Here is a 22,991-nt window from a genome sequence, read left to right on the forward strand (position 1 = left end):
TTAACAAGATGCCTACGTACCTTGCTGATTGCCAAGGATCAAGTCAAAAAATGTAGTTCTGATTGGTGGGGGTGAGACCCCTTATATAGATGTTGGGAGTCCTTGAATTGGTCTAGGGTTAGGAGACTTGGTGCAGAATTAGAATGGACTTTGGAGTCCTAAGAGGTAGGAAGCTGATTCCTTATCCTACCAGGTTCCTTGGAGGCCAATCTACAAGGATTTATTTCTCCACTAGGACTCATCTTATTAGCTGACTTGTCCCTTATTAATTAATTACAAAATTAATTAATATTCAGGGTTTTGGGCCTTCTTAAATGGGTCTAGCTGTTGGCTCAATTATGATATGATTAATGCAACATTAATTACATACCCAGGCCTTATTTTCTTCCCTATCAACTTTTTTCTAAATTTTTTATCATATCACTAAAATATATAGATCTTAACATCCGTACGGTTGGATTATTCATAAATATTTTAAAAAAAATCGAAACAATAATGCGAGACTAAACACTAGTTACTAGTATAGGTCAAAACACTGGTTGACTGTTAAAATAACAAACCAAATATATTTATTTTTTTCTAAATTTTTTATCATATCACTAAAATATATAGATCTTAACATCCGTATGGTTGGATCATTCATAAATATTTTTAAAAAATAGAAACATTAATACGAGACTAAACACTAGTTACGAGTATAGGTCAAAACACCGGTTGACTGTTAAAATAACAAACCAAATATATTTATTTTTTTCTAAAAATTTTGTCATATCATTAAAATATATATATATCTTAACATCCGTACGTTTGGATAATTCATAATTATTTTTAAAAATATTGAAATATTAATATGAGATTAAACACTAGTTACAAGTACTATTCAAACCATTGGTTGATTATCAAAATAAGAAACAAAATAAATTTATTTTTTTCTAATTTTTTTATCATATCACTAAAATATATAGATCTTAACATCCATAAAGTTGGATTATTCATAGATATTTTTAAAAAATCGAAACAATAATACGAGACTAAACATTAGTTACAAGTATAGGTCAAACACTGGTTGACTGTTAAAATAACAAACCAAATATATTTATTTTTTTTCTAATTTTTTTGTCATATCATTAAAATATATAGATCTTAACATCCGTACGGTTGGATCATTCATAAATATTTTTAGAAAATAGAAACATTAATACGAGACTAAACACTAGTTACGAGTATATGTCAAAATACCGATTGCCTGTTAAAATAACAAACCAAATATATTTATTTTTTTCTAAATTTTTTGTCATATCACTAAAATATATATATCTTAACATCCGTACGGTTGGATCATTCATAATTATTTTTAAAAAAATGAAATATTAATATGAGACTAAGCACTAGTTACAAGTACTGTTCAAACCATTGGTTGATTATCAAAATAAAAAATAAAATAAATTTATTTTTTTCTAAATTTTTTTCATATCACTAAAATATATAGATCTTACATCCGTATGGTTAGATTATTCATAAATATTTTTTAAAAAAATCGAAACATCAATATGGGACTAAATAGAAGTACTGGTCAAACTACTAGTTAACTTAAAATAGCAAACCAAATATATTCATTTTTTCTAAATTTTTTATTATATCACTTAAATATATAGATATTGACATTCGTACGGTTGGATCATTTATAAATATTTTTAAAAAAATCAAAACACCAATCAGAAAATAAATATTAGTTACAAGTAATAGTCAAATCACTTGTTAATTATTAAAATATCAAAATAAAAAATTAATTTCTATTATCTGAATTTTTTTCAAATTACTAAAATATATATTTTAACATTCATATAGTTCAATAATTTAAAATTTATTTATAAAAAATCTGAAAAAAAACATAATAATCAAATATATAAAAATTATTTTTTTTTAATTTTTTTGGAGCCAAACCGAGCTGAGCCGAGCTCGAGCTCGAGCCGAACATACCAAAAGCTCGGCTCAAGCTCGTTTTCTTAATAAACACATTTTTGTGTTCGAGCTCGAGCTTGAGCCCTTAACGAACCGAGCCTTTAACGAGCCGAGCTCGAGCTTGTTCGCGAACAGCTCTAGTTTTTATGCCTAAAAAGATAAATAATTTGAAAAGACTCAAACTGATGATATAACAATATTAAGAAGAAAAAGAAAGATTTTATCTTTCAATATGAATGAGTTTTTGTAAAAGCATTGATCACTTAGGGTAAAGTCTAAGCAACTCTATTCATGTCAAAAGCTCCATAATCTATCTTTATAAAATTATTACCAACAAAATTGTTTATTGATAAATAATCTTAATAAGAATGACTATGCCGCTGATTTTAAATTATAGTGAATCTTTCAGATATAGCAACTTATATAAATTCACTAAAACTTAAAATCTCACAATTATCTGCAATAAAATATTAACAATATATCATTGTCTGATACTTGTCAAGTACTTTAGATACCAATAATTATGTTGCATCCTACTTTAATATAATTTAAATCATGAAACTGATTTGACATGGAATTTTCTAACATCATACTTCAAATATATTAGAATAAGATATGAATGAATTAAATACCAATTATCTATCAAATAGATATTAGCATTCAATTTCATATTCTATATAATTGTTAACTCCTAACAACTGTAATATCTCAGACAGTATTGGTTCGATAAATAAAGCAACATTAACCAACATTGTGTTGTTTGCAATCTTAGAAAGATATTATAAGTTCCATATACTTTGATCCATTGAGTATGGCATTAATTATCAAAGTGTTTAGGAATTTGCAAGTAAGTATAAAAATTATTCTAACTTGACAACATATGGTTCCTTTTAATAAAGTATTTTCCACATTGACCATAGTTGCTTTTAAGAAAGATTTTCACACCTTTTTATATTAGTATAAGTGATTGAGGATAAACATTTATTACTTAGAGGAGTTCTAAGTAATGTCACAAATACTAATACTTCATAATTAGTTCATAGTTGAACTCTTAACTAAATATCACTAACTGATATAAGTCAAAAATTAGCATACAACTAATCATGCTACAATCATGATTATGATTTCAGTGAATTCTTGAGATGTAAACATTTCTAAATTCACTAAAACCAAAATCTCATAATTAACTTATAACACATAAGTTACAATCAATATACTAGATATCAATTATTGATAGATTTAGTTATAATCAATTATGTTGCTAATTTATTTTAAGTTAGTTTAAATTATGGAGCAAATAAAGATCATTGAATTGCTTCAATTTCCATAATCCAAACTACTCAAAATAAATATTAAATAAATAAATACTAAATATCTATGAGTTAGATACTAGCACTTAAATATTTTTATAATTGTCCTTGAATAATCACCAATAGGATATATGACTTTTATACATGGCAAACACTCTCTGGATAATTAGTAATTTTAGAAATACTTTTTAGGCATATAAAATATTGAGAGTTTTATACACATAACTTAGAAAATACTTCAATTTTCAATATTAGTGATTTTAGAAATGATCATTGATTACTTGGAACAAAAATTCTAAATAATATCACCAATACTAAAAGTATCACACTTATTCGTACATGATACAAATAACTATGTTGCATATTATTTTAATATAACTTAAATTATGAGACTGATATGGAATGGAATTGTCTACCATCATAATTTAAATCAATTAAAATAATATTCAAACTTAATGTTATAATACTTAACTACGACAAATGTATATGACATTGTAATCATGATAATCAAGATAGTAGCACTAAGTACGAGGTACTGGATCACTGATAAATTCACAAGTCCTTTAAATATTGAAGATTTAATACTTGTGAACTTATATTAAGAATTCCTTACAGATGGGATTTCCAACTAATGTGCAATGAATGATATCCCACACTTACAAACTAATCTTGAAAAATAAACTTTAACAAGTAATTTAATAAGTGTTTCTGCAAGCAACTCTTTGACTAAAAGACATGCTCTCTAAAGTGATGATACCTGGTGTGAAGGTGCACTGACTTAGAGTGTTCCACAGAGTTGTTGGAGTTGAAGTTATTTCCCATCATAACAAGAAATCCATCTTCTTCCATGAAGTTGACAGTTTCCTGAGATGCTTCTCATGTCACTTAAGTTGACAGTTTCAGAGATGCTTCTCTTGTCTTTCTTACAACCTGCATAAATATAGCCAAACATGTTAAGCACAATATCTTTAAGGTACTTTACTCCAAGAGTTGATAGTCCCGTAAGATATCTAAAAAACTTGTTAATAGGTATACGATTGGATTCTCTAGGATTCACTTGGAACCTTGCACATTGGCATCTTGAGAACATTATATGTTGTCTATTAGCATTTGAGTAAAAGAGTGAGCTTGTCATACCTCTATAGCTTGTCATTATTACCTGAGTTGTACTGATCAAGTTTAAGTGGTTCCTGTTGGTAAGTAGTTTTGACATGTTCAGAATCTTCCAAATTTTACATCTTTAAAAGATCTGTAACTTACTTGTATTTCCATCATTATTTTAGTTTACTTGTGCTCCTAAAAGAATTGTTTTTTTGGCTTGCTTGAGCTCCTAAAAGAATTATTCTAATGGCTTGCTTGAAGTAATCCCAAAAGTAATTGCAACTTTTCCAACATACTCCTCCATACCTACTCTGCAATTAATTAGCAAATAATCTTGCACAAGTCTTTGTTAATAGACCAACATATAACATTATTATTATATCATAGCATATATAACTTAATATGTTTGTACCTTGTGATAAGAGAGTTATTAATATGACGACTCTACTAATTCATATTTAACTGCAACTTCAGTTATAGTGTCATACCATGTCCTTGACGATTGCTTGAGTAGTATACTAGTTCATACCAGTCTGAAGTGAGCTTGTAAAGAAGAGATAGACAGAGTCCAATAGATATGCAACTGCAAAATCCATGAACTGTTGTGCATTGACTACTTCCTTTGACTCACCAACCAAGAGTACACTTGTTCACATTTACCAGAATCCAATTCCAGGTAGAATGTGCAACAGGTGCCTGATATATCATAATATCCTCAAGTCTCGTTATTGGTGCTTTCTGTTAGATACTACTTCCTGATAATAACCTTGCATCCAGTTTGGCCTTGTCCCTCGTAACAATTCCATTGTCATCCAGTTTTGACTTCTGGTTATTCTTGTACCAATTGCAAAATTGTCATTTAGTTTGGATACCAGCTTCCCTTCAATCTTCTTGCTGACTGATTGAGTTCATCTTGCTTTACAATCTCCCAATCAATACGGATCTATCAGAGCTTCTGTAAATTTCTCAGTTTCTTCTTCAGATAGAAAACTAGAAAAATAATCATTCACACTCAGTAGCCCTTCTAATCATTACTCCACCATCTAGATCACTTAAGAACTAGACTCTGCGAATAATATTGACATCAAACCCTTTGTCTCAGTAGATATGTTCTTTAGTGTCCTTTGATTTTCAATGTGGTATTGTGTCTGACTAGTTCATCCTTCTTTTGCTCCCCCTAAGCTGTTGCTGAAATTTCCTGAAAATCCTTACCCTTGCTGACTGGCTTCATTGAAATAATGAGTTGTGTTCTACAATGTCATTCCACTGTTTGGATATGAATCATCAATACCATTAATTTCCCCTGTAACAGCTTGGAGCATGAATTTGTTGAATTATGCATTTAAACTTCCAATCATCTAATGTTGATCAACCACAAATGCCCTGTAGGTTGTAGACTCCACTTAGTAGCCATGGAAAATATCCTAACTAGTCTTAGCTACAAATGCCAAGATCTTCAAACAACTGAAAACATTCCATTGTTTGCTTCTGTAGAACATTCTCTCCAAACACTTTCAGGTTATCCAGTGTTTGCTTCTGTTGGCCATTAACTCATTAGTGGTCTTCATGTATACATCCTGATCGATGCTTGATCTTACTTGTTGCAAACTGTGTTGACTGTTTCAGCCCTTTGGTATTTAGAAAGTATTGATTAGCTTTACATTGTCCTTGTTGCTTTAATCAAGTTCCGATTCTTCCTTTGTACCACTCCATTCTGACACGGAGCTCCTAGTGCTGAATATGTCTCAGAATGTTCTTGATGTTACAGATATTAATTAGAACTGCTTCTTGAATTCAGTCCTATTATCTAAGCACAAGATCATTTTTTTACAGTTGCTTCCAGCTTGATCTTCTGATATGATCAATCACCATCTGTGATGTCTTGTCTTTAGAATGCACGTACAACAACTTTGTTTATTAAGAGTAGCCATCCATCATCATTGAGGTATGTCTTTACTTAGTTGTGATGTTGTCTTTGACTCCTCTTTCTGACATGCCTCACATTTTTCATCCTTCTAAATTCCAGATGAGGCAGTCCTCTCACTAAACCCTTTTTACAAAAGAGTTCCTTGTGTTGATGTTCAAGGGTGAGAGTTTCTAATGCAATAACCAAACTTTTGTCAGACGAAGCTTTATAGCAGAAACCTTTGACTTCACCTTTTTTGAGATTCCAGTTTAGCCACGAACATATCCTTCCCTTACTCTAAGAAGAGCAAGCGTCTCAACCTTCCTGTTTTAGATGAAACACTGATACTTCATCGAATTAACATTTTGTCCTTTGATCCAGAACTGTCCGATAAGAGGATTTGTGCCTTGATTCTTCAGAAAAAAAGTTGCTTCAACTGTTATCAATGACTCCAATGATTAATTGTTATCAGTGATATTAATTGTTGAATCTATGATGACATCCCTTTATCTGTATAGCTTGTCATGTATTGAAAACCTTTGTTGTCATTTCCAAAGATTATTGACGAAATAGCTTCTGTCAATCACATTTGATTGTGAGGATCTTTCTTTGATCATATGCCTTGAGTATCAATTACCAAGAATACATATGAATCAATTGACCTATTATGTCCTATACTCACAAATGGATTAACAGTTCTTGGTACCCAACTTATCAGTTTGGGTCCAGATGGATTAGAGATATTTTTATAAACACACGATAACAACAGCTGCAACCTTATCATGCTCATTCTTATCTTTGACTTACCATTTTCTCCATTTTAATACCCTTGACAAATTTATCTCTAGGCTAGGGGAAAAATGGTTCCAACATTACATAAGGAGGACTAACAGTTTTTGCCGTATTATAATCCTAAAACATGCTTCTTCTATAATTAATGCAAGTACTAAGAGATGCATTCATGGCATAAAAATAAGCAAACATTATATTAGGAATACATGGCATTCATTCAGAAACATTACGCATAAGAATTAAGCAATATAGGCATGATATGGAACAAACATAATTAATAAACAAATCACTAATTCTATCTAGTTCAATCCTGTTGAAGTATTTCATCTAGTTGTCTCAATCCAAACATAAACTATTACATCTTAACAAACAATTCAGATCAAATGAATAAATCACATTGTAATAGGATACAGACAATAAGCATTAACAAAGGTCTTAAGTGTTGTAAAATATATATCTCACTAAAGCAGTTAATCATGTTCAACAAATATTCAATCACATATTTAAGATCATCTAAAGTAACATGCACAAGTTAAACATCAATCCTAGTTACCAGAAAAATATTCTAGTGAACTAGTTCAACATTATCTATGTGTGATGCTATCATGCTTGTGCGAGTGTTAAACATTTAAACACTAAGATCTTATCATACATTGAATATTGAAAATAAAATATTACAGTGGTTCAAGAAATTGAAACCTGAAATATGTGAGTTGGACCATATTCAGAGATTGCTGTGAAAGCAAGATATTCATGATCTTCCTTCTCGTCATCTAATCCATCCCAACTCTTTTCCAATGCACTATAAGTTTTGACTGGCTGCTTCCCTAAGAAAACATTCCACCTTTGTCACAGCTCTTCAACTGAATCCCTGTAGCGATCAAATCTTGTTTATGTCCCAATCTCATTCTTGTAATCACCTCCTGAACTGAATCTGTAAAAGTCTCTGCTCTTGAATATATAGGCTTGATCCTTGGATATAGCTTATATACTCCTTCTGAATCTAATGTGACTAAACTTCCCTGACAAGTAAAACATTGCCCTGACGTCTAGTCCCTCAAGTAATTCTACCTGAGCTTCCTCTGATTCAGCTATCAGTAACTCTTACATTTTGTCCCGAGGTTCCAACTTTACTACAGTAACTGAGATGTCTGTATGTCCCCACTATTCTCTCTGACCTCCACAATTCCTGCCTTTCCGATCTCTGTGATTCCCGGATAAATGTAGCATTGGTACAAATCACTGTGTGATTGTATAATCTAGAATCATAGATGTGTTTTAAAATTTTCGAGAAAATTGTACCCGTAGAATTTCATTCCTTTCCTGCATCTGAAAACCCAGTGGTATCCTATGGAGTAAGCCTTTGAGGAAGTTTCACAATTTTCTTCTGTAGGTCTTGAAATCAGCTTCATTGGAATAAGAAACCCATTATTTTCAGTTTTCGTATTCGGGAATTTTCCGTCTGAATAACACATGGTCTTCGTTTTCTTCGAAAGATTAAAATCATCTTTAAAACCCGGAGGAATCTCGAGTCTACCAATACCTTCAGTACCCTTAAATTAATATTTAAGAGAAATTTAAATTTCCAAATTTTTTAATTTTATTAGAAAATAAATAAATTAAAAATAAATATTTACGTAAATCTAATTTTCATGAATTTTGAATTTTCTTAAAAATTAAATAAAACGTAAATTATTATATAAGAAAAATTTAAATTTAAGAATTTTAAATTTTCTGGAGAAAATAAATAAATCAAAAATAAAAAAATTTGGGGCTACAGAATAATTGAAGTGCTAACTTGCGACCTTGAACGCTCTTAGAAGGATCTAAGAGGTAAGTTGTGACTTTGTACAATTGGTTTCGGCGCGTGACATTAACCATCATATGCCAAAAACATGTAGCAAACCAAATAGAAATGGTAGCTAAACTAGTAGTACAAGAATTGGCAGCTAATAAAATCAGTGACCTCCTGAGCTCGTCAAAATGGCAGCTAAAATTTACTTAAAAAAAGAATCAAAAAATAATTAAATTAAAAACTTTTATCTACTAAAATTTAAGTAGTAAATTAATTTAGTTAAAATTATAAAATAAATTTATTTAAATTAAATTTACAAAATAAATTTTCTAAATCAAATTTACAAAATAAATTTATGTAAATGAAAAATTAATAAAATAAATTATTTTTAAGTATCCTGATTTGTGTATCAATCAGTCAGCTCTGATAGCAATTGTTAGGTCCCGAAGTATCATAGAAGGGGTTGAATACGATACTCACTAAATTAAAAAAAATCTTTCGAATCTTTTGAGGATATAAAATTTAGTGCTCGATTAATCATTCCGTATTTTTAAGGTGAATAATGTTTGGAACAATAAAACGAGGAACATAAGATATTCGGAGAAATATATATTCGTATATAAATCCGCGAGGGGTGTTGCTACACTCCGGTAAATAAATTAACCGGCTACAATCTAAGAACAACAAAGTTCTTAGCTTCTACAAAGAGTTACAAATCAAATCCTATACAATGATCTAACTTTTTTTTATCTAAGGATTTAATTACCGGGTAACGTTTATAATTCCCCTAAAAATATATAAGAGTTAAACCGGGCATTATAACTTTACTCCAGTGGTAAGTTAAACGGATATACAATTTGTTTGAGCTTCTCTGAAAATCTTTGCTTATTTTTCACCGGCTCTCAAAGGAGAAGATGATTAACTGAACAATACAATTGTTGAATGCTTCTGCTTCTCTTTGTAGACTTATATTCAATTAAAATGTGTGGCTGAAATTGAACCACACAAATTAATTGAATGTATCAACAAAGATGTGGTTGCGGAGTAAGTTACGAGTGATACACTTTTTGTAACTTGCGACCATGGATCTGTGAGCTAACAAAAATGCTAACCTGCGTCTAATAAAACCAACTAGCGACTAGCGTTTGCAACTTGCGACCTATTAAACAAAAACAATCACCTGGTTCCTTTACTTGCTTAACTTGCGACCAATGGTTGCATTTTTGTTTTGATTTTTCTTTTTCCTTTTTTTGTTTTTCCTTTTTCTTTTCTTTTCTTTTTTTTTCTTTTGTTTTCTTTTTCTATTTTGTTTTTGTTTTGTTTTCTTTTTGTTTTTCTTTTTGTTTTTCTTTTCTTTTTCTTTTTATATTTATTTAAGTTTAAATTATAACTAAATTAATTTATAAAATATACTTAAATATAACTTATATAAATACACTAATTTAGATTTATAAAATAAACTTATTTAAAGTTTATAAAATAAATCATTTTAAGTTTATTAAAGAACTTATATTAAAGTCCACTAAATAAATTTATTTAATTTAACAATTAAACTTTGAGCTAGGCCAATCCCTCGAGCTGTTTAGTTGTACCACTGCGCACCTCTTCTCGTACTTTAACAGATAACGTTCAATCCAAGTACGTTCCTCAACTTAACAATTCTTCTGAAAATAATACCCAGATTCCTTTCACGAGCTGTTGACGCCTAGTGCAACTGGTCTGGTTCACAAACGATTAACCCCGATTCAGGTCTTCATATTATAGCCTTGAGATAAAGTCCTTCACCGCCTTGAAATTCCTTTTTCCTTTTCCTCCTCGAAGATCAACTGATGTGACAAATACTTATTTCATTATTCGTTGACATCATCATCAGTTGAAATCATCATTCGTTGATATTCTGACATCCGTTGATATTTCATCATCCGTTGATGTCATCAGCATCCGTTGATATATAAGTTCTGATGTGAACTTCTCATTGTTTCTATTTGATATCATCAATTACTCCTAACAACATACCATGAGCTCGGTGCAGGCATCCGATGAAAATAAGCCCCATTTTGGAGCATACATCTCAATGACCTCGCCACCTGGAGCCCGAAGCCTTTTGCTCTCGCTTACCCTCTTTAAGCCCCACTGTTAGGTCCTGAAGTATCATAGAAGGGGGGGTTGAATATGATACTCACTAAATTAAAAAAATTCTTTAGAATCTTTTGCGGATATAAAATTTAATGCTCGGTTAGTGATTCTGTATTCTTGAGGTAAATACTGTTTGGAACAATAAAACGAGGAATATAAGATATTCGGGGAAATATATATTCGTATATAAATCCGCTAGGGGTGTTGCTACACTCCGGTAAATAAATTAACCGGCTACAATCTAAGAACAACAAAGTTCGTAGCTTCTACAAAGATTTACAAATCAAATCCTATATAATGATTTAGCTTTTGTTTGTATAAGGATTTAATTATCGGGTAACATTTATAATGCCCCTAAAAATATATAAGAGTTAAACGGGCCTTATAACGTTACTCCGGTGAGAAGTTAAACATATATACAATTTGCTTGAGCTTCTCTGAAAATCCTTGCTTCTTTTTCACCAGCTCTCAAAGGAAAAGATGATGAACAAAACAATACAATTGCTGAATGCTTCTGCTTCTCTCTGTAGACTTATATTCAATTAAAATGTGTGGTTGAAATTGAAGCACACAAATTAATTGAATGTATCAACAAAGATGTGGTTGAGGAGTAAGTTGCGAGTGGTACACTTTTTGTAACTTGCGACCATAGATCTGTGAGCCTACAAAAATGCTAACTTGCGACTAATAAAACCAACTGGCGACTAACTTTTGAAACTCTTGACCTATTAAATAAAAACAACCACGTGGTTCCTTTACTTGGTTAACTTGCGACAAATGGTTGCATTTTTGTTTTGATTTTTTTTTCCCTTTTTTTTTCTTTTTTTCTTTTTTTTCTTTTGTTTTCTTTTTCTATTTTCCTTTTGATTTCTTTTCTTTTTGATTTTGTTTCTCTTTTCTTTTCTTTTTCTTTTCTTTTTCTTTTTCTATTTATTTAAGTTTAAATTGTAACTAAATTAATTTATAAAATAAACTTAAATATAACTTATATAAATAAACTAATTTAGATTTATAAAATAAACTTATTTAAAATTTATAAAATAAATCATTTTAAATATATTAAATAACCTATATTAAAGTCCACTAAATAAATTTATTTAATTTAACAATTCAACTTTGAGTTAGGCCAATCCCTCGAGCTGTTTAGTTGTACCACTGCGCACCTCTTCTCGTACTTTAACAGATAACGTTCAATCCAAGTACGTTCCTCAACTTAACAATTCTTCTGAAAATAATACCCAGGTTCCTTTCACGAGCTGTTGACGCCTAGTGCAACTTGTCTGGTTCACAGACGACTAACCCCGATTCAGGTCTTTGTATTATAGCCTTGATTACATTGTTAAGCTTGCAACAACTTTATCGCTTCAGATACTGACTGTTAATAAACAAATGTACGTTCACTGGAATCCATTCTGGTACTTTTGACAACATCTTTATTGCTACTACAATCTTGAATACTTCATTCATTGTTCTTCACTGACGCTTGAACATATAAATAAAATCCTATCAGTGAGTATAACTTCAAGACTGCAGTTGTCTTCTTTAACCTCTGTCTATACCATATCTTCAATTCTTCAGATTTTTATGCTTCGAACACTGTCTATCTTCAACCAATGCCAATACACTGAAATCTTCTGGTAGCACTTATATACTGAATCTTCATCATTTCTGAAACCCTGAAAGTCTTTAACCTTTATTCTTCACTGAGGCATGATCATATTAATGATCTTTTTTCAGTGACCTGTAAACAGACTTCAATCTTTCTTCTAATCTTTTGATTCTTTGTATTTTCCTTGTCTTCATTTCTTCTGATTTCTTGTGTGTACACGTAGTATTATTAACCCGTCATGTTCTAGTGTTGTTCTCACGGTGAGTTATCACGTAACTGTTCATACAGCTACGCAGTCTCACCAACACCCTATGGACAAGAAAGAAAAGAAAAACAACAGAAAACAGAAGGAAAAAAGGGGCAAATGAACCAGGGACAACATGGGAGGTCTTCCTAAATCTAACATACTCAGCAACGTATTAGCAAGGAAAACCCGTATGTTTAACATGCATGCATGAAAAATATAAAGACGAAACTGAAAGATAAAAGATTCACTTACTTGTCTTCAAAGTGCTGGAAGCCGGGTACGGTGGTTGTGGAAACTTGGATTTGGAATGGCCCGTGATGAATGGATTTCTTTTGCTATGAGAATATGGAGATTGGGAGGAAATAAGAAGTGAAATGAAAATGGAAGAGAGTATTGTCCTAGGAGCATATATAAAACGTTGGATTTGAAACCAACGGTGAGGATTAAAGATGTTTGGAATTTAACGGTAGGATGGCATTTGCAATCTCGAGTCAGACAGTTGTCGTCATTAAGACAATCGCGTCTCCCCAAGCGACTCTTATGTTGTCCAAAGATCTTTTCGAATCCCGAAAACTAGGGTCCATCTGGAAATTGTTCGATTGTGCCGAAAGGATTGGGCTTCAGCCAGGCATTCCCCAGACCAAAGTCCAGGGACTTGTTGGAAGCCCATCTTACTAGGCCGATTCGGTCAGTCTGGGCCGAGGAGGATTTAAAACGCCTATGGGCCGATGTGTGTCAAGACCCCGGAGTTGAAGATGGACCGACCCAATATGGGCGACGACATGGTCGGTTGAGCCACACCATCCACTTCCCCCCTTTTTGGTGGAACAGACCGAGGAGTGCGGGACCTCAACGTTAACATCCAGGTTATATACACAAAAGAGATGATTAATAAACACACACAGATCACAACACTATCTCGTATTTTCAAATTATCTATAACTTAAACCTGTTAACTTATTCTCACATCGAAAGTAAATCGGGGGTAACATCCCTCGCATTCTTCTCTTTGCAGCTTGAAGTCTATTCATCGGGACGAAGACGAGGTCGGTAGAAAATCGGTCATAACACTTTTATTAGTTTAAACACCAACAATATTTAGTCCTTGGAATAGAGTTAATTTCTTACATTCCAATGATGAGGACTTGGATGCAAACAGCTTTGTAAACTCCCATTAATCATGAACTCATAAATCAATGCCTTGAAGTCATTTTCCTTATGATCAATGCTAGAGCATGTTGTGATGATCTTGATAAGATTCTGATGACGAATGTTCCTCAGCGTTTCACACTGTCAAAAATTCTTATTGACTCTACGTACTTCAGCGTTTAGTATGAAATATATGCGATGTAACGTGTAATTATTTGTGCTACTAAATAAATATTCTGTATTTATTTTTTGATTATTCTATGAATTAGTTGTTAAGTGGTATATGTGCTTGAATATTTAAATATGATATAATTTGAGTATTTTAATTTTTATATGTCCAAAATAAAGTGTAGATAATTATAATATATCTTTCTATTTATTTTTCTGTTGTTTTATGATTTTATAAAGATTTATGGATTTAATAGATTATCTTTCCGAGTATTTATAAACTATTTTGTATAATCGGGAACCAACCGACTCCACCCGTTTTTACGTTTTTACAACCCGAAACTCTTCCGAGAACTCCTTCCTATCCTAATTGCAATCTTCCGAGCATTTTCCATGTTTTGACTTTTTCGATCCGGCGTACGATTTTCCCCGTGCGGGTCCCGACGCAATATTTTCGATATAAAATTTGTTTCGATAAATCGATAAAACCCATATTTTTTAGAAACAAGATCTTTTTATTAAACTATTATAATTATCAACTCGTAATACGTGTAACCAAAGCGCTGATACCAAGATCGTAGTACAAAATGTGTAGATTTGGATAATTATCCCAAAAACGGTACCGTTTTGGATCTATTTTCTCAAATAAACGTACTATTTTATATCCGGTATGATCCAACGGGGTACCAATATTCCGTAATTATAAATAGCCCTTACCATATTTTATTTTGTACGGAAAATCATTTGTAGTCGGTAAATTATATAATTTTCAGAGAAAAACAGTATTTTCATATAAGTTCTTCAGAATCAAACCTCAATTTCAAGGTGTTATCGAACTCTGTTTGGAAAACTTGAGTAACCAAAATGAAGGATTTGAAGAGTACTTTGAGATTCCAGAGCTTGTTTAACTGCAGATTCAAAGGTTTATTTTCTATAATTTTATGTATTTTCGAAATAATTTAATTTAAATTATAAATTTTTGTTCAAGAGATTGTTTGTATGATTTGATGATTGCATTTGTAGAGCTTTTCTTCCTGATGATTTTGATATATTATATGACTGATTTGGAGTTCAATAACATGTTCAAAATTAGGTTTTAATTTCGATAACCAGTATGAATGTTCTTAATTGAAATTTGGGGGTTTCTTCCTCAGGGGGTTATTAGATGTTTTTGTTAATTGCATCGTGTTCCTTGTTGAATTTGCAATCGATTCATGTATAGCTTAACAACAGATGATTCCTGGTTTGCTCAAATCGAAGAAAACAAAACTCGCCGGAGACGACGATTTTCTTGATCATTTTCCGGCTAATTCTGTAAAGGGTTGTGTGTTTTGATTGCATAAACAGATTCCTGGTGAGGTACAGTTTAAATCGGGAGAGTTTGGTGGCCTGAGGTGGCCGGAATCGTGTTCTCCGACCACACTCCGGCGAAGTAGACGGCGACCTGTACAAATTGCAAACAGGTCCTTGAAGTTTTGAGAACGATACAGTTTAGTCCCTGAACTTTCCAGACTTTGCAAAAATAGGATACCTGTTTTAAAAATATTTAAAAATTATATTTTCTATTTATTTTAATTACAGAAATTCATTTTTAATTATTAAAAATTCTAAAAAATATTATTTTAATTCCAAAAATTATTTTTAATTCAAAAATAAATCTGAATTAATTAGTTAATTAATTTTAGTTAATAATTAATTAGTTAATTGGTCAATTAATTCAAAAATTAATTGATTAATTGATTTAATTAATTATGAATTGATTTTAATTAATTATTTTGATTTAATTATTTATTTTGATTTAAAAATTTCAAAAAATAGTTTTGAGCTTTAAAATATTATTTTAAATTGTTTTCAAGGCTCGATAATTATTATAAAATTATTTTAAAGTCAGATTCGACCAATCGAACCCTGTTTATTGTTTTAAAATGATTCAACGGCTCGTTTAAATTCTGAAAATTGTTTAAAAATTCGTATTAAATATCCGAAAAATCATTTTAACATCAAATCTTCTTTGAAAAAGTGTTCTCATCGAATATTTTACATGTTATGTGTTATATGTGAACTGATTGATGTGCTATATGCGTATGTGTGTATTATTTGATTGTTTTAATCGTAACTTTCAATCCGTAAATCGAATTTGGGTGAAACGAAGGGTATATAGAAGCTTATATTGAATAAAATCAAGCGAGATAAGTATTAATAGATACTTATGATATCTGAGCAAAAGAAGCAAGGCGTAAGAAAGGAAAGCAAGTAGTCGGAGGATAAGAGATAGTGATTGAAAGCTAGTGAAGTGTTAGTGAGTTAAGACAAGGCAAGTGTTTTGAACCTTCTCAAGATATATTGCGAGTGATTGATAGTTCTGTTTTATATTACAAATGCTTTGAAGCACTAAACCCTAAACCTTGATTCCAGTTATTGATCTTTGAGCCGTAAGCCTTATTCATTCGGAACCATTGATTGTTGAATACCCAGATACGAACCACAGATATACAATACTACCCCACAAATACATACAAACTAAATATAAATTACTGAACCGAAATTGTTTAACGCTCAAACCTTTACACCTTATACATTGAAAGACCAAATCCTCATAGCCACAAGACTTTGATTCTTTTCTTATCCAATTCTTGTACCGGCTGATAGCCAATCCTTGTATTTGCTATACTGTTCCCCTGTGAAGATTACAGATCATCTTATGCTTGAAACCCAATGTTGCTTATGATTCTGTTTATTGCATTACATTGTTTATTCTATTATTATTATAGAATTGAATTGTTTTATAAAATTGTGGATTAAATTCGTGGTCAGACCAGATTGGTGGTCAAGTTAGGCCAATGTGTGCCTTGGATCCAGTAGTTAGAGTAGAGCTGTGTGCCTTGCTCGGGGTTAATGTGTGACTGATCAGCAGCCTAACCTTGGTTTATAAAATGAAAACTTAATATCCAATTCTAAATCATTGCTTATCCATAAACTTGATACCTTTAAATATTTCACTTGATCATTATCTAACCTTAGTATTGTCAATGTGACTTGCTGAGCTAGTTAGCTCATTTGTGCGATTTTGTTTATGTTCTTTTCTAGTTAAGATGGAACTTGTTGGTGGCGAGGATCCCCAATCCAGTGTGCGAGCTAGGATTCTAGGTTAAGAGGAATAAGCTAGTTGAAGACTTTTGGAATAGTTTAAGTTTAAGAAGTTGTAAGAATGTTTAATATTCAGTTGTAAGTTTGAATAGTTGGGATTGGACATTTGTAATATAAGTGTACGTGTGTGGCTTGTGTGCATACTTTAACCTGTTATGATCCGTGGAAGTTGGTAAATAGGGTCACTGCATATTATTATCTTTATTATTGTTATAAGCAGGTTTATATATAAGGTGTGTGTGTGGACCCCAAACTTCTGACCCAGGTTTGGAGGGCGCCATAGGTTTGGTATCAGAGCTACAGGTTATAAATCACTCACACAAGCCTAGATTATTGGGAATGGGTAGAGGGTTAAGATTAGAAGTAAGGAATAGAAAGATAGTTTGTCGAGAGTGTTAGGGCGAAAACACACGCTAAATTACACGCAAGTATACGTGTTCGCAAGTAGTATAAGATATAAATCAGATTCATTCCCACATAGACTCTTTTTAGTTAACTTAAGATTATGCACCTATGTAACAATGGTATGGCTATCGTTCAATGCTAAGACAAATAACAATTTGGGTTTTGATTAAACTAAGTGATTATACTAAATAACATTAACTAAGAGAATTAAGGTTGAATTACTTATATGAGACAAACATGGGATTCTAACTTCATTACTACTTCATTCAAAGTCATTGTTCTTAACCTTAGCATGTGATGGTGATGACAACTAATCAAATAACACGAAACTAGCAAACGCCAACTGTCATTGTACGAATACCCTACTACCAGACATCCACAAAAGAGATAGAAGCTGAATAGACACCAATTATGTTGAGACCCTATATGTCTATAGAATTTGACAACATAAAGGTTTAATGAACAAGTTATCTCTCGTGATTACATAGGGCAAGTAAGATGGTTAAAATTACCTACGAATCATGAATAATAAATACATGAACCTATGCTGGCATGGCAAGTTCTAAACCTTTATATTCACTTTCACTTCAATAGAGATTAACACGCTATCTTATATGTTAGCTACGCACATAAGACGAATAAGCACAACCAATACTAGAATATCAATCAATCACCATACACCAAGATATTGAACAAATTAACTAAAGAAATCCATAAGTAAATACATTAGAACCCCACGATAATGATTAGTTCATAATCGAACTCATCATCACCATGGGTTCCAATGAAAGCATGATAATAAATAATATAAGAGTACTAGGGTTCAAGAACAAATTGAAAACAAGCATCCAAGTATCAACTATATTAAAGAAAACAAAAGTCTTCTTCTCCGTAGCCTTCTTGTGCTCTCTAGGTCTTCTTATGGCTTTCCCAGACCTTCTTGTTAAAAACATCTTTTTATGGGTATATATAGGCTCCAGGATGACCAGGACTCTCAAAATCTTCAATTTCGACTAAAATCAGGATTCTGGGCCAGAAACCGGGTGCGGCCGTGCGCGGCTGACATTCTAGAATTTTTCTGACAAATCTTCTTTGGCCATATCTTGAGTTCTGCTCGTCAGAATTAGACGATTCAACTGCCCACGCGAAGCTAACGAGATTATCTACAACTTGAGAATAGCCTAGGCTTCCAATTATGATCTTTTTTCAGGATAATTCTTTGAAAAGCTTCTTTCTTCCTTTAACTGATGCCTGAAATGCAATAACACAAAAACACATAAAAAATACCAACAACTTGAGTCCAAAACACCAACTTAACCTTGTAATGAAGTGTTCCAAGTAGATATAAAATCTACTTATCACACCCCCAAACTTGAATCAATGTTTGTCCTCAAGCATAAACAGACTCAAAACTACAAAACAAACCTAATGCATGAATGCAATTACGTGAATGCAACTAAACGATAATGCAATCGATCCCCTCAGAATAACCATAACCAAATGAATAAGAAACGCCTCTAAAAATGAAATAACTCAAAACAGAGTTCGAATAAATCTCACAAATCAACTCACAAACCAGAACGTGAGTGTGTGGATGCTTAACAGATTACTCTCGAAACTAGATCAATAACCATAAATTATCTTACATAAAAAAAATCACAAGTTTATAAACAGAATAGATGTTAAACGCATAATGACTCACAACACCTCCTTCCTACCAGAGTTATACAAGGATTCATGCTCTTATTGAACACATAACAAATATGCTTATTTGACCGTGCAATGAATGAGGTCCCAAAAGACTTATGCAATAATACCCATGTAGCGAGCGTTAGGTTAGCGGATCCCAGACTATAAAAGCCTTAGGTCACTAGGCACAAAGTCCCCTAGAACTTGATAACTCGAGTATTAAAGAGCTCACTCTTGATCAATTATGCATAAACACATACTTTTTTTCTTTTCTTTTTTCTTTTTTCTTTCTCTTTATTTTTCTTTTTTTCTTTTTTTTCAATAATTTCCGAATGAGTGCGTTTCGCTCCATCTCATTCAACCCTAGACTACTCATAAAAATATGAGCCGGCTACTAGCCATTTGACGCCTAGCCTTACAACAACTAGCAATGAAATCCAAGTTTTTCTCCAGATAAAAAAAATCAGTGTTTTTACGTCATTACGAGAATATCACAAATTCTAAATATAACCAAGTGATTAAATCTCAACAACAAACAAGTATGATCACGATCTAGATCAAAAGCAACCCAATAAGACTTTATGAAATTTTTTATTTCTGGCATGCAAATCAATTCATTAAGACTTAAACATCCCTCTATTCATCATCACCACACTCAAATCAACATCAACTTATCAAATATCATAGTTCATCTTAAGGGATCATGCTAAATATGCATGCAAATGCAACTATATGAAATCACATAAAAATAAACAAATATATCCTATATGAACAATCATGCAACACTACGAATGAAATACAACTATATGTAACATGAATCTATATGAACTATATGAACACACATAAACTAATCCTTACATTATCACCCCCAAACTTAAAATTTTCAATGTCCTCATTGAAGGCAATAATAAGGATTTCAGGCATACCTAGTCGTCAGAAAGATCACCCTCTTCGGGTGGAGGATCAGGTGGCCAATCAACCTCGACACCAGTGGCTCAGAAAATAGTGCCCAAAGCATGTGTCAAATCTGCAGCAAAACAACGATGAATGTCGTGCATGGCCTCCATACGCCTAATTACTCGCCTGTAGTGCTCATCACCAACACCAGTCCTATCAACTACCTCCTGCACATGAGAAGAACCCTCTGTAGGCACTGGAGGATTCGTTCGGCTACCCTCTACATCATCAAAAATATATCCCAAGCCCTTATCATATGGTGCACCTAAGAATGCATAACTCAAGTGATCTGGTAGTGGGTGAAGCTCAAGTGTGGAAACATCTTCAATAGACGGCTCGAGACGCTCCTGAGAAATTTTCAGCTCTGCTAACCCAAGAGAATCGAATGGCATATCCAACTTCATCTTCCACGGAGGTGCATTCAAAACCTGCAGTTGCTCTGCTCCTTCCTTGTCATCAATAACTGATTTCCCCATTAAGGATCTCTCTAAGGTCTCTGACTTTGGCAATTGCTCAAGTTCTGAATTCACGACAGAGTCTACCCACTCTACTTTAAAGCACTCCTCTTTAGCCGTGGGTAACTTTATTGTCTTGAACACATTAAAAGTGACCTTTTGATCGTCAACCTTCATCGTAAGCTCTCATTTTTGCACATCAATCATAGTTCGGCCAGTAGCTAAGAATGGTCTCCCCAAGATAATGGAAATCTTCTTATCCTCCTCAAAGTCAAGAATTAGAAAGTCAGCAGGAAAATAAGTTTGTCCACCTTGACCAAAACATCCTCCACTATACCTCGTGAATAAGCGATGAAACGATCAGCTAGTTGCAATGACATGTATGTTGCTTTCGGATCAGGTAGACCAAGCTTCTTGAAGATAGATAAGGGCATCAGATTAATGCTAGCTCCCAAATCACATAAACACTTGTCAAAAGATAAGTTTCCAATAGTGCAAGGAATTGTGAAGCTTCCAGGATTTTTAAGTTTTGGAGGCAACTTCTGTTGCAGCACGGCACTGCATTCCTCCGTAAGAGCAACGGTCTCTAAGTCATCGAGCTTCACTTTCCGAGAGAGAATACCTTTCATAAACCTTGCATAGCTAGGCATCTGTTCAAGAGCTTCATCAAAAGGTATGTTGATATGGAGTTTCTTGAATACCTCCAGAAACTAATTAAATTGCTTATCCAACTTCTGCTTCTGCAGCCTTTTAGGAAAAGGGGATTGGAGGATAGATCTGTTTCTCCCCTGTATTACACTCAAGAGGAGTGTGTTCCACAGTAGTCTTCCTTGGTTCCACCTCTGCTTCCTTCTGCACTTCTTCTTCAGCCACAATCTCATTTTCCAGAATTGGCAAGGGTGCAGACGCACCTACATTCTGGACAGAATTTTCAGACTCTTCATCTTGCTGAATTTGGGGACCTACAACCCTTCCAGACCTCAAGGTGATGGCGTTCACCTGTTCTTCAACTTCCCTCTCACCTGGATTGGCTTTGTATCACTAGGAAGCGTTCCTGGTGGTCGATTCAATAAGGCATTAGCAATTTGCCCTATTTGGTTCTCCAGATTCTGGATAGAAACAGCCTGGATTTGGCATATAAGAGCCTGGTTTTTGCACATAAGCCGCAACTCCTCCAATTCAGATTTTTCAGTCGAAGATAGACCTGCACCTCCATGAGTTTGTTGTTAAAGTTGGAGTTGTTGTCTTGGTGCGAATTGTTGTTGAAAACCAGGAAGATTGAATTGCTCGTTTCCAAACTGCTGGAATGGCTGTTGCATCACATTCTGATTGTTGCTCCATGTGAAGTTAGGACGATTCCAGTTGTCAGGATGATAAGTGTCTGGAACTGGTTGCTGCGATCTCTGAAAGTTGCTCACAAACTGAGCTGATTCACTAGATATAGCACATTGCTCCGTCGCATGCGAACCTGCACATAGCTCACAAACACTGGTTATCTGATTAACACTATAGTTAGCCATAGAATCGATCTTCATAGACAACTCCTTTAGTTGAGCAGTGATAGCCGTAGCTGTATCCACTTGAAGAACTCCTGCTACCTTGCCCTGTGGCAATCTCTGAGTTGGATATTGATATTTATTAGCAGCCATCAGTTCAATTAGATCATAGGCTTCCTTATAGCTCTTTGCCCATAATGCTCAACCTGATGCTGCGTCGAGCATGGGTCTTGATTGTGCTTCCAACCCGTTATAAAAACAATTGATGATCATCCAATTAGGAATTCCATGATGAGGACACTTCCTAAGCATCTCCTTGTAGCGCTCCCAAGCTTCATATAAAGATTCTTCCGATTGCTGCGCAAATTGAGTAATAGCGTTTCTGATTACAGCTGTCATTGCCATAGGGAAGAATTTAGTGAGAAACTTTTGAGCAAGATCTTCCCAAGTAGTAATCGAACCAGCTGGTAGAGAGTGTAACTAGCTCTTAGCCTTGTCCCTCAGAGAAAATGGGAACAGTCTCAGCTTCACAGCATCTTCAGAAACACCGTTGAACTAGAAGGTGTCGCAGATCTCAATGAAATCCCTAATGTCCATATTGGGATCTTCCGTTGGAGAACCCTCAAACTGGATTGAATTCTGCACCCATTGAATTATGCCAGGCTTG

General features: G+C 33.2%; 1 non-coding gene across 1 annotated transcript; it reads left to right on the forward strand.

The window, feature by feature from the left end:
* The first annotated feature begins 22,607 nt into the window (after positions 1-22,607).
* LOC141662548 (small nucleolar RNA R71) lies at positions 22,608-22,714 on the forward strand. Its single transcript, XR_012550658.1, has one exon. It is a non-coding gene; the product is annotated as a small nucleolar RNA R71 (small nucleolar RNA).
* The last annotated feature ends 277 nt before the right edge of the window (positions 22,715-22,991 follow it).

This window comes from Apium graveolens, chromosome 5 (genome assembly GCF_009905375.1).
Source record: "Apium graveolens cultivar Ventura chromosome 5, ASM990537v1, whole genome shotgun sequence".
Classification (NCBI taxonomy): domain Eukaryota; kingdom Viridiplantae; phylum Streptophyta; class Magnoliopsida; order Apiales; family Apiaceae; genus Apium; species Apium graveolens.